This window comes from Bubalus bubalis, chromosome 14, assembly GCF_019923935.1.
Source record: "Bubalus bubalis isolate 160015118507 breed Murrah chromosome 14, NDDB_SH_1, whole genome shotgun sequence".
In the NCBI taxonomy this organism is placed as follows: Eukaryota; Metazoa; Chordata; class Mammalia; order Artiodactyla; family Bovidae; genus Bubalus; species Bubalus bubalis.
This window is the reverse complement of record NC_059170.1, coordinates 30,010,217-30,024,108: the sequence shown is the minus strand read 5'-3', so window position 1 is coordinate 30,024,108 and position 13,892 is coordinate 30,010,217. Positions and strand designations below refer to the sequence as shown.

At 46.0% G+C, this 13,892-nt stretch overlaps 1 long non-coding RNA gene across 1 annotated transcript in view; it reads right to left on the bottom strand.

Annotated features, from left to right (window-relative positions):
- LOC112578778 overlaps positions 1-13,892 on the bottom strand; it is a 27,978-nt gene extending 14,086 nt beyond the window's left edge. The window contains exon 1 of the long non-coding RNA XR_003103112.3: positions 10,384-13,892. This is a non-coding gene — a long non-coding RNA (uncharacterized LOC112578778). The remainder of the gene's footprint in view (positions 1-10,383) is intronic.

Here is a 13,892-nt window from a genome sequence, read left to right as displayed (position 1 = left end):
AACAGCAAAGATCAGATATCAAGTTAAGGAATTTAGCATTCTGTGTATGCTGTTAAGTCACTTCAGTCATGTCCGACTCTGTGCAACCCCATAGACGGCAGCCCACCAGGCTCCCCCGTCCCTGGGATTCTCCAGGCAAGAACACTGGAGTGGGTTGATGTTTCCTTCTCCAATGCATGAAAGTGAAAAGTGAAAGTGAAGTCGCTCAGTCGTATCCGACTCTTAGCGACCCCATGGACTGCAACCCACCAGGCTCCTCCGTCCATGGGGTTTTCCAGGCAAGAGTACTGGAGTGGGGTGCCATTGCCTTCTCTGATTCTGTGTATGGGAAGATGCAAACCTCTAGGCTCACTGCATTCATTCCTTTCTTACGCACCTCAACTATCTAAGGCCAATCCTGTTTCTTTCTTCACCTTGCTTCTTTCATTCCCGGCTCCTCAGCAATCACCATGGGGGTTGGGGGGTGCGTGGTGGCAGCATCCCCTGGATCTCAGTTTTGGGAGCCCTCTTTTTTTAATTTATTTTTTAATTGAAGGATAACTGCTTTACAGACTTTTGTTTTATGTCAAACCTCAACATGAATCAACCGTGAAAGTGAAGTCGCTCAGTCATATCCAACTCTTTGCCACCCTATGGACTGTAGCCTACCAGGCTTCTCCATCCATGGGATTTTCCAGGCAAAGGTACCAGAGTGGGTCGCCTTTTCCTTCTCCAAGGGATCTTCCCGACCCAGGGATCAAACCCAGATCTCCCGCATTACAGGCAGACGCTTTACCCTCTGAGCCACCAGGGAAGCCCCCCACGTAAACCATAGGTACACATATATCCCCTCCCTTTTGAACCTCCCTCCCATCTCCCTCCCCATCCTACCCTTATAGGTTGATACAGAGCCCCTGTTTGAGTTTCCTGAGCCATACAGCAAATTCCCGTTGGCTATCTATTTTACATATAATAATATAAGTTTCCAAGTTACTCTTCGCATACATCTCACCCTCTCCTCCCCTCTCCCCATGTCCATAATTCTATTCTCTATGTTTGTATCTCCATTACTGCCCTGTAAATAAATTCTTCAGTACCATTTTTCTAGATTCAGTATATATGCGTTAGAATATGATATTTATCTTTCTCTTTCAGACTTACTTCACTCTGTGTAACAGGGTCTAGGTTCATCCACCTCATTAGAACTGACTCAAATGCATTCCTTTTTATGGCAGAGTAATATTCCATTGTGTATATGTACCACAACTTCTTTTTCCATTCATCTGTCAATGTACATCTAGGTTGCTTTCATGTTCTAGCTATTGTAAATAGTGCTGCAATGAACAATGGGATACATGTATTTTTTTTTTCAATTTTGGTTTCCTCAGGGTATATGCCTAGGAGTGGGATTGTTAGGTCATATGGTGGTTTTATTCTTAGTTTTTTAAGGAATCTCCATACCACATTCCATAGTGGCTGTATCAATTTACATTCCCACCAACAGTGCAAGAGTGTTCCCTTTTCTCCACACCCTCTCCAGCGTTTATTGTTTGTAGACTTTTTGATGATGGCTATTCTGACTGGTGTGAGATGATATCTCATTGTAGTTTTGATTTGCATTTCTCTAATAATGAGCAATGTTAAGCACCTTTTCACTTGTTTGTTAGCCATCTGTAAGTCTTCTTGGAGAAATGTCTGTTTAGGTCTTTTTCCCACTTTTTGATTGGGTTGTTTGTTTTTCTGATATTGAGTTGTACAAGCTACTCATATATTTTGGAAGTTAATCCTTTGTCAGTTGTTTCATTTGCTATTATTTTCTCCCATTCTAAGGGTTGTCTTTTCACCTTGCTTATAGTTTCCTTTGCTGTGCAAAAGCTTTTAAGTTTAATCAGGTCCCATTTATTTACTTTTGTTTTTGTTTCCGTTACTCTAGGAGGCGGGTCACAGAGGATCTTGCTTTATGTGGGAGCCCTCACTGACATTTGGAGGCGAGAAATCGCTGGTGGCTGTGACTTTTCCTGTTTATTAATATGGCAGGGGATATCTTCATTTCACAAAGTAAAAACACCTGCCCTCCTAGGCAGGGAGAAACGCCTTAGGGGTGGTCATTGGAAAAGATTTCAAAACAAGGCAGCCATTAATGAAGCCAATTTCAAGAAATAAGTATAACTCACACCCTTTAAAATAATCACAAGAAAAGATGTCAACATCACTATTTATTCAGTTCAGTTCAGTCAATCAGTCGTGTCCGACTCTTTGCGACCCCATGGACTGCAACACGACAGGCCCCCCTGTCCATCACCAACTCCCGGAGTTTACTCAAACTCATGTCCATTGAGTCAGTGATGCCATCCAACCATCTCATCCTCTGTCGTCCCCTTCTCTTCCCGCCTTCAATCTTTTTCAGCATCAGGGTCTTTTCAAATCAGTCAATTCTTTATATCAGGTGGCCAAAGTATTGGAGTTTCAGCTTCAGCATCAGTCCTTCCAATGAATATTCAGGACTGATTTCCTTTAGGATGGACTGGTTGGATCTCCTTGCAGTCCAAGGTACTCTCAACAGTCTTCTCCAACATCACAGTTCAAAAGCATCAATTCTTCAGTACTCACCTTTCTTTATAGTCCAGCTCTCACATCCATACATTACTACTGGAAAAACCGTAGCTTTGACTAGATGGACCTTTGTTGGCAAAGCAATGTCTCTGCTTTTTAATATGCTGTCTAGGTTGGCCATAGCTTTTCTTCCAAAAAGCAAGTGTCTTTTAATTTCATGACTGCAGTCACCATCTGCAGTGATTTTGGAGCCCCAAAAATAAAGTCTCTCACTGTTTCCAGTGTTTCCCCATCTATTTGTCATGAAGTGATGGGACCAGATGCCATGATCTTGGTTTTCTGAATCTTGAGTTTTAAGCAACCCTATCATACTTCTCTTTCATTTTCATCATGAGGCTCTTTAGTCCTTCTTCGCTTTCTGCCGTAAGGGTGGTGTCATCTGCCTATCTGAGGTTATTGATATTTCTCCCAGCAATCTTCATTTCAGCTTGTGCTTCACCCAGTCCAGAATTTCTCATGATATACTCTGCATAGTTAAATAAGCAGAGTGACAATATACAGCCTTGACGTACTCCTTTCCCAATTTGGAACCAGTCTGTTGTTTCATGTCCAGTTTTAACTGTTGCTTCTTGACCTGCATACAGATTTCTCAGGATGCAGGTCAAGTGGTCCAGTATTCTCATCTCTTGAAGAATTTTCCACAGTTTGTTGTGATCCACGTAGTCAAAGGCTTTGACGTAGTCAATAAAGCAGAAGTAGTTGTTTTTCTGGAACTCTCTTGCTTTTTTGATGATCCAGCGGATGTTGGCAATTTGATCTCTGGTTCCTCTGCCTTTTCTAAATCCAGCTTGAACATATGGTAGTTCACGGTTCATGTACTCTTGAAGCCTGGCTTGGAGAATTTTGAGTGTTACTTTGCTAGCATGTGCTGCTGCTGCTGCTGCTGCTGCTAAGTTGCTTCAGTCGTGTCCGACTCTCTGCGACCCCATAGACGGCAGCCCACCAGGCTCCACCATTCCTGGGATTCTCCAGGCAAGAACACTGGAGTCAGTTGCCATTTCCTTCTCCAATGCAGGAAAGTGAAAGTGAAGTCGCTCAGTCGTGTCTGACATTTCGCGACCCATGGACTGCAGCCTACCAGGCTCCTCTGTCCATGGGATTTTCCAGGCAAGAGTACTAGAGTGGGTTGCCATTGCCTTCTCCAGCTAGCATGTGAAATGAGTGCAATTGTGCAGTAGCTTAAATATTCTTTGGCATTGCTTTCTTTGGGATAGCAATGAAAACTAACCTTTTCCAGTCCTGTGGCCACTGCTGAGTCTCCCAAATTTGCTGGCATATTGAGTGCAGCACTTTCACAGCATCATCTTTTAGCATTTGAAATAGCTCAACTGGAATTCCATCACCTCCATTAGCTTTGTTCATAGTGATGCTTCCTAAGGCCCACCTGACTTCACATTCCAGGATGTCTGGCTCTAGGTGAGTGATCACACCATCATGCTTATCTGGGTCATGAAGATCTTTTTTGTATAGTTCTTCTGTGTATTCTTGCCACCTCTTCTTAAAGCTTCTGCTTTTGTTAGGTCCATACCATTTCTGTCCTTTATTGTGCCCATCTTTGCATGAAATGTTCCCTTGGTATCTCTCATTTTCTTGAAGAGATCTCTGGTCTTTTCCATTCTATTGTCTTCCTCTATTTCTTTGCCAGGATCACTGAGGAAGGCTTTCTTATCTCTCCTTGCTATTCTTTGGAACTCTGCATTCAGATGAGTATATCTTTCCTTTTCTCCTCTGCCTTTCACTTCTCTTCTTTTCTCAGCCATTTGTAAGGCCTCCTCAGACAACCATTTTGCCTTTTTGTATTTCTTTTTCTTGGGAATGATCTTGATCACTGCCTCCTGTACAATATCACAAACCTCTGTCCATATTTCTTTAGGCACTCTATCAGATCTAATCCCCTGAAATTTACTTGTCACTTCCACTGTATAATCCTAAGAGATTTGATTTAGGTCATACCTGAATGGCCTAGTGGTTTTTCCCACTTTCTTCAATTTAAGTCTGAATTTGGCAAATTTAAGTCTGAATTTGGCAATAAGGAGTTCATGATCTGAGCCACAGTCAGCTCCCAGTCTTGTTTTTGCTGACTGTATAGAGCTTCTCCATCTTTGGCTGCAAAGAATATAATCAATCTGATTTTGGTATTGACCATCTGGTGATGTCCATGTGTAAAGACACATGTCTTGTGTTTTTGTAAGAGGGTGTTTGCTACGAGCAGTGCATTCTCTTGGCAAAACTCTGTGAGCCTTTGCCCTGCTTCATTCTGCACTCCAAGGGCAAATTTGCCTGTTACTCCAGGTATCTCTTAACCTCCTACTTTTGCATTCCAGTCCCCTATAATGAAAAGGACATCTATTTTGGGTGTTAGTTCTAGAAGGTCTTGTAGGTCTTCATTGAACCATTCAGCTTCAGCTTCTTCAGCATTACTGGTCAGGGAATAGACTTGGATTACTGTGATATTGAATGGTTTGTGTTGGAAACAAACAGAGATCATTTTGTCATTTTTGAGATTGCATCCAAGTACTGCATTTCAGACTCTTTTGTTGACTATGATGGCTACTCCATTTCTTCTAAGGGATTCTTGCCCACAGTAGTAGATATAATGGTCATCTGAGTTAAATTCACCCATTCCAATCCATTTTAGTTCACTGATTCCTAAAATGTCAATGTTCACTCTTGCCATCTCGTTTGACCACTTACAATTTGCCTTGATTCATGGACCTAACGTTCCAGGTTCCTATGCAATATTGCTTTTTACAGCATTGGACTTTACTTCCACCACCAGTCACATCCACAGCTGGGTATTGTTTTTGCTTTGGCTCCGTCTCTTCATTCTTTCTGGAGTTATTTCTCCATTGATCTCCAGTAGCATAATGGGCACCTGGGGAGTTCATCCTTCAGTGTCCTATCTTTTTGCCTTTTCATACTGTTCATAGGGTTCTCAAGGCAAGAATACTGAAGAGGTTTGCCATTCCCTTCTCCAATGGACCATGTTTTGTCAGAAGTCTGCACCATGACCTGTTCATTTTGGGTGGCCCTACACGGCATAGCTCATAGTTTCATTGAGTTAGACAAGGCTGTGGCCCATGTGATCAGATTGGTTAGTTTTCTGTGATTGTGGTTTTCATTCTGTCTGCCCTCTGATGGAGAAGGCTAAGAGGCCTGTGGAAGCTTCCTGATGGGAGACACTGACCGAAGGGGAAACTGGGTCTTGTTCTGATGGGCAGGGCCATGCTCAGTAAATCTTTAATCCAATTTTGGAGGAGCCTGCCCACCAGAACCCTGTGCTCCTGGGAGGGGTGTGTGAACGAGCACACTCTGTGCAGCAGGCACAGAGTAGCTTAGCAACTTCCCCACAGGCAGCACTGGGATGAGATTGAGTACCAGGACACACAGTGGGGCCCTTGAACCCACCCTGGGCCCATCCAGAGTGAAGAGGGCAGTAGGCGGGTGCTGGCCGCTATGCTGTGTGTGGGAGGCCCCACAGGTACCTCTTGGCTCTTGCACCTGACAACCATGGAGACCTCCCCAGGACAGAGCAAACAGCCTGCCCCGGGCAGTGGGAGCTCCTGGTGGCCCTTCAGGGGACGTGAGAAGGACCAGGCCGGAGGGGAGTAGGCGCCCAGGCAGAGCCATGGAACTCGGGGCCTGAGGGGGCCTTTCTGGTCTGAGCTGGGAGTGGACGAGCAGGTGGTAAGTGTGATCTAGGAAAGCGACCCTGGTGATGTGAGACTGAATCCACTTCAGAGTGACAGGGCTTTTGGATGAGCCCAGAAACATGACTGTGAGACAAGAGTCCTGGTAAAAGAAGGTGAATGAGTCCCCCTAGGATGAGGCTCTCTGAGCTGCTGCCCCAGGAGAGGGTGAAAGAGGCAGATGTGAACGTGCTATGAATGAGCAGTCACCCTGGGCAGGTGGCGGGCACAGACCCCACTCCATGGCTGCCCATCTGTCCTTCTGAGTGGGTTACTTGGTTTCTTGGAGCCTCAGCCTCTCAGGCTGCTTGTGGGGGTGATGGTAGCATGGACTGACTAGTCATTTGCTCAAAACAGGGCAGAAAGGGGTCTCATGGAAATTCCACAGAACACCATCAATATGGGACTCATGGCCCCTGCTGCCGGCAGGTGTCTTCAGGATTTGGAGAGCAAATGTGAGCAGACTTGTAGCAGAGCCTGGGATGGGCTTGGTTTTGGTGGTTGGTGGAGTGACCACTCTTGCCCCCAGGCCCTGCCAGCATTAGCTTTTCAGGCTCTGGGTCAGGGAGCCCGTGGGGTGTGGGTCCAGCTGTGCCACCAGGGAGGCCTGGAGAACTTGGCAAGGAAGCACTATGGTGGCCCTCACCTGTGCAGAAGCTTCCAACCCAGGGGCCAGTGGGAACTCTTGCCCTGCATGTAGGTTTCAAATCCACAGCACACATGAGCTTCTAGCGGCTCTGTCTGTTTTCTACACGCAAAGTCCTAATACCCAGTACATCCACAGCCCGTGGAAAGGTGGCACGTCTCATCTGGCTCCAAGTGCTGCTTCTGGGTCCCTCCTGACTGGACGCCCGGCAGCCAGTGTCACCGAATCAGACTGTCAGGTGGTGTCGGGGTGTGGGGACGAGAGCACAGAGTCCAGGCCCAGGAGGGGCTGCCTGTCCACGGAGCCGGTGCTGCGGCTGTAGGTGCGCTCTCCACCCACCCCACAGGCAGAGACCACAGTCCCCCTACAGATTTTTTTCCAAGTTAGTCCTATGGACCCTGCTCGGGCCCTAGCTTGGCCGAGGCTCTCTGCCTTCAACAGGGAAGGTTTCCTTTTTCCATTCAGGTTCAAGTAGGTAATTATGAAACCAAAGCTGAGACCAACTCAGCACAGACTTTATTCAGGGGCCAAAGAGTGGAGAAGTGGGGACAAAGTTCACAGCTCAACTTACCCACCTGGACAGAGTGGCTTGATTTTAAACAGCAAAGACAAAGGGAGGAGGAGTCATCACCTTCTCCTGCCTTCACAGCTTTGACTAGACAGACCTTTGTGGGCAAAGTAATGTCTCTGCTTTTTAATATGCTGTCTAGGCTGGCCATAATTTTTCTTCCAAGAAGCAAGCATCTTTTAATTTCATGGCTGCAGTCACCATCTGCAGTGATTTTCGAGCCCCCCAAAATAAAGTCTCTCAGTTTCCCCATCTGTTTGCCATAAAGTGATGGAACCAGATGCCATGATCTTAGTTTTTTGAATGCTGAGTTTTAAGCCAACTTTTTCACTCTCCTCTTTCACTTTCATCAAGATGCTCTTTAGTTCTCTTCGCTTTCTGCCATAAGGGTGGTGTCATCTGAGTATCTGAGGTTATTGATATTTCTCCCGGAAATCTTGATTCCAGCTTGTGCTTCATCCATCCCAGCATTTCACATGATGTACTCTGCATATAAGTTAAATAAGCAGGGTGACAATATACAGCCTTGACGTATTCCTTTCTCAAGTTGGAACCAGTCTGTTCTTGACCTGCACGCAGGTTTCTCAGGAGGCAGTGCCGAGCAAGTCCTGCCACACCAAGACCGCGTCCACGTGGAGCTGCAGATTCCTTGCTCTCCAGCGCCAGGGCATCTGCAGCCTGGGGTCCCCTCTCCTGCAAAGGCCAGGGAGGAAGTGGCGCCCCTGTAAAGCCGCCAGCGATGCCCCAGTGCCCGAACTTCCTCTGCACAGAGACCACACCAAGCTGGACTCACTGAGACCAGTGCAGCCAAGAGGACTGTCTGGCAGACCTGACTTGGGCCTGGGTGCGCTGCTAGCCTCTGCAAACAACACAAGTTTTTAAATGGAAAAAGGACTTGAATAGTCCTTTTTGTATGTCTTCTCCAGATAAGACATACAAATGGTCAACAAACACGTGAAAAGATGTTAAACATCATTAGCCATGATGTAAATGCAAATTAACACCATAATACCATATCCTCCAATACCAGAGGACCCAAAATCAAGAAAACTAAAAATAACAAAATGTTGGCAAAAATGTAGAGAAATTGAATAGTTTCTCATGGGCAAATGAATAAGTTGTGGAGATGGTGGTGAGAATATGTGTACAACAAAGTGAGGGTAGTTAATGCTATAGGCTGTGTATTGAAATGGTTTTAATGCTCAATGTTATACATTTCTAATTGCAATGAAAAGATGAATGAAGCAGTTATGATACAGGATACAACTTGGATGAATATTGAAGACATTAAGTAAGTTATACACAAAAGGCCACCCAGGTCCTAATCATCCTGCGTGCTTTAAATCCACAAAGGTTTTGAAAAGGAGGAAAAATGTCACCAGTAGTTGCAGAAGAAGAAAACTGAACAGATGGGAAAAGACTTCCGTATAGCTGGGGCAAGGGTGAAGGCTGAAAGGGCCTGCGGATAGGATTGAAAGGTGGAACCATGAAATTTCCTCTTTGGGGGTTTCTGTGCTGCTTCTCTGGTAGGGTATCCCAATATGGGGTAAAACACGCTGGAGTAGTATATGTGACCTGGCACATGGGAGTACTTTGTACTGCTACTTACACTTTTTTATACACTTGAAATGACTGGAAGGTAAACTACTTTTCAAAAGAACCACGTCAAAACCATGCTTAAAAAACAGCAGAGAAGGCATTAAACTTCATTACAGAGGCCAAGCCTTAACCAGATTCAGTTTACCCAAAGTGGGGATGCTAACTGCTCTTAACAGGAGTCCACGTGTTATCAAGAGGCGTGGCGGGAAGATTATAACAGGGGCCACTAAGTCTTGGGTGCTGTCGAAGACTTCGATGTAGTAGAAATAGTGAGACATCTGTATTCTAGTTTTCCACATCAAGCCGCCAAAAAACTGTTAGAATAAATGAATTCAGTAACACTGCCAGGTACAAAAATCAGTTGCCTTTCTATATACCAATAATGTGCCATTAGAAAGAAAAATTAAGCACTTCCCTGGTTGTTCAGTGGTTGAGAATGCACCTGCCAATCCAGGGACATGGGTTCTATCCCTTATCCAGGAAGATTCCACATACCAGGGGCCAATTAAGCCCGTGAGCCACAACTACTAAGGCCTGTGCTTTAGAACCCACGCTCCTCAACTAAAGAGTAGGCCCCCAAATCCGGCTCACCGCAATTAGAGAAAGCACGGGCAAAGCAACAAAGAGAAATGAAGACAGCAATCCCAAATAATACCTAGGTGTAAATTTAACTAAGGCTGTGAAAGCACAGCGAACAGACCCAGATAAACGGAAAGCCACCCTGCGCTCAGGGACACAAAGAACATGGTTACAGTGTCCATTCTACCCAAAGCAACATTCAAAGGCAAAACAAACCTGGTCAGATTTCAATGGCGTTTTCCACAGAATCAGAACATACATTCTGAACATTTATGTGGAAACACCAAGGCCTCTGAATAAAAGAGAACAGGCTGAGAAAAGAAAACGCTCTGAGAAAAGAGAACAGGCTGAGAATAAAAGAGAACATCTCCCTCCCAGACTTCACCCTATGTGATGTAGCTAATTCACCAAAAAAGTGTGGAATTGGCCCAAAAACGGGCACACAGAGCACAGGAACAGAACAGAGACCAAAAATAACCCTACAGGCAGACGATCAGTTAAGTCGCAGGAAAGGAGCCAAGAACACACACCAGGCAAAGGGCAGTCCAGTCAATAAACCGTGCCACACACCAAAGAACACGGTGCTCCGTCTACACCACACACAAAAATCCAGTTTTCCACCTCAAGCCCTTCCTCTCCTGGGTCCTCTGAAGGCAGACACCCTCGGCAGTCAGTCACACACCAGAACTCTCCTCCCCACTTTTCCTCACCTTTTCCTTCCACTACCTCCTGGCAGGTCCCGAGGAGACCGAGCTCCTGTCCATGTGAACTGGACGCCACAAGGTCCTAAGGCTGAATCCCCAGTGGGTCCTGAGGAGAGCAGGCTCCCACCAGCATGGCCTCACCCCCGGGCTGTCTTGAAGCCCAGGCTGTCAGCAAGGACTCAGACCCCAGCATTCCACAAGCCGAAGCCCCAGCAGGTCCTGAGGAGATGGGGATCCCGTCAGCTGAGGGCAGAGCTACACCCATGGGCACAGCGCGCTTTCCCACCCTGGCTCAGGGAGGTGAGCTCTGCCTTCCCTGACAGCCAATGGGAGAGTGCAGATGCGGCCTCCCTCACAGGTCAGGCCCTGCCCCGAGGGTGGTTCTACAGCAAATGGTAGAAATCCAAACTGAAATAGAGACAAATATCTCATGATTTCTCCAAAAGTTACAGAACAATTAACTGGAAACCATATGAAATGAAATGACTGTGAACACAAACTGTAAAACTTATACCAAATTCACTCAAATTTACTAACAGACATTTAAAATGCAAAATTATCAAAATTACACAGAAACACAGAAGAAAATCTACATGACCTTGGCTTTGCTCTGCAGATCATGAGTTCTGAGTTTTAACACACAAAAGGCCAGTATGCAGAAGAAAAAAATACTGTGGACTTTGACAGGGCCTACATGGGGGCTCATGGTTAAAATGGCTCATTATGTTGACCTCGCAAACAAAGAATAAAATCACAGTGACCCTTGAGACTGACCAAATTGCCCAAACGACATTCTGTTTTCCCGATGGTGCCTACCTTCTCAAGGCTAGTAGACCACCAGATTCCAGACCTCCAGCTGCGTGACCACAGGACCTAACTACAGGCTAAAAATTAACTTTCCCTTCGGAGAATTTTTCATTGGCAGGGTATAAGAAAGACCCCGTCAGAAAGGGTTCTAATCAAGGGCCAGTTACCCTCTCATTTCCCTCTAATAAATTTCCTTTTCTTGCCTGACTGCCCGGCTCACTCTCTTTTTCTCTGCACTTGTCTTAGATTCTGGTGCCAGGAGGGAAGATCCACCGCAGCTGGGTGGGCTCCTCTCACAAGCCCACCTCTGGTGGTCCCCTCCCTTGGACCTTGCCAAGAAACTGAGACGAGCCCCAGGACAGGACTCTCCACTTCACTTGCTGGACTCACTCTCACTCTCACTCTCACACTCACTCTCTCTCTCTCTCTCACCTCTTGCTTTTCTCTCGGACCTTTCTCCTCGCTTTCTCACCCCTGTCTACCCTATTCAGCCGCAATGGGAAATTCTCAATCCCAGCCCTCAAAATCTACTCCTCTAGGATGCCTTCTCCAAAACCTAAAAGCCTTGGGCTTCCAAGGGGAGTTAAGACCAAAAAGACTTATTTACCATTCTAACACTGTCTGGCCACAATACAGACTTAATAATAGGTCCCAATGGCCAGAAAAACGGAACTCTCTATTATAATACTCTACGGGATCTCAGTAACTTCTGCAACCGCAAAGGCAAGTGGTCAGAGATCCCTTATGTTTAGGCTTTCTTGGTTCTTCGCTCTCGATCCTCCCTCTGTGAATCCTGTTCTACCTCTCAAATACTCTTAGCCCACTCTGGGCCATATCCTCCTAATACAATGTCTCCCAATCCCTGTTCAGACTTTTCTTCTTCCTTCAACCCTTCCGACCACAGCTCACCCTTCTCAAGGGAGCTCCCTCTATCGCTCCCAATCCCGTTGCAGCTGCTCTAGATCCAGTTCCACAACTTCCACCTTATGCCCCTCCTTCCTCCCTCTCCTTTTCAAGCATAGGCCACAGCAGCTGCAGCTCCCAAAGCCCCCTCCCCTGCCTGTGCTGGAGGCAAACTCTGAGACTTCAGCCCTACCCTCAACCCCAAGGGTCCCTAGTTTCTACCCTGACCTCCCTATGTCCCCTCCCCATACCAGCTTTAAAGCAGGAAACTTCACAGCAGGACCCCACTCTTCCCTGCTCTTCTCCTCCCTTTACCAGAAGGCGTTTTGTTCGGGTTCATGCCCCATTCTCCCTCATCGACCTATCTCAAATCAAAAAGCATCTTGGCTCCTTCTCCTCAGATACCAGATAATTATCTAAAAGAATTCAGGTATCTTATCCAGTCTTGTGACTTAACCTGCCATGACATTTACATCATACTTTTCTCCACTCTTCTCCCAGAAGAGTATGGTAAGCCTCTCAGGCACATGCTGATGAGATACACATGTCCCCAGAGATGATCCCAACTGAGATTATCAGGCAGAGATACCTGGGTGGGAAGCCCGTAATCACATGGTTGCTTGCCTCACTGTGAGCCTTCAAAAGGCAGGACATAAAGCCAGCATCCTTGATAAGCTAGTAACTCAAGGACTAGACAAAAACCCGGCACAAATTCTAGCCAGGTTAACAGAAGCCCTACAAAAATATACAAGATTAGACCCCACTTCAGCAGAGGGTACCACTGTCCTTAACACACATTTTATCTCTCAGTTGTCCCCTGATATCCAGCTAAAAAAGGCAGAAGAAGGCCCTCAAACCCTTCAACAAGACCTTTTAAATTTAGCCTTTAAGGTTTTAAACAACAGGGAAGAACAGGCAAAGCTAGAGAAGGCCAAACGAGATCAGGCCAAACACCACCTTTTAGCCACTGCTCTACATGGCTCCAAGCCTCCATCAACCAACAAAGACAGGAAGCCACCTGGGCCTTACTTCAAATTTGGCAAAGAAGGTCATTGGGCCCGCTCATGCCTAAAGCCAAGGCCCCTTCCAGGTCTGTGTCCCAGCTGTGACATAAAGGGACATTGGAAAGTCGACTGCCCAAATCCCCCTCTAAAAATCCAGACACCCCCTTCTGGTCTCGAGCAGGGGTCCTCTGACCCAGCTCTGCCCAGGCTCCTTGAACTTGCCTTACAGACTCTATCAAATTATTCTACTCTGAAAGACCTTATTCTGAAAGTCTAAAGACAAGCCACAAACTGGGAGAAAAATATTTGTAAAGCACATATCTAATAAAGGATTTAGACTCAAAATAGACAAAGACCATAAAAAACATAATAAACAACCCCATAAAAAATGGGTAAGGATCTGAACAGACTCCTGACCAAAAGATATATACAGATAGTAAATATCACATAAAAATTAGATAAAAATATCATAACACTAGGGGATTACAAATTAAGAGATACCACACTACACCAATTTGGACCGCTAAACTCCATATATATGACAATATCAACTGCTGCAAAGTGAGGAACAACAGGAACTCTCCCTCACTGCTGGTGGGACACATGCACAGCCACTTTGTAACACAGTTGTGCAGTTTTCTCCAAAGCTAAACAAGCCTCACTTTGGGATTCAACAAAAGTTCAGTTCAGTTCAGTTGCTCAATCGTGTCTGACTCATTGCAACCCCATGGACTGCAGCACACAGGCTTCCATGTCCATCACCAACTCCCGGAGCTTGCCCAAACTCATGTCCATCAAGTC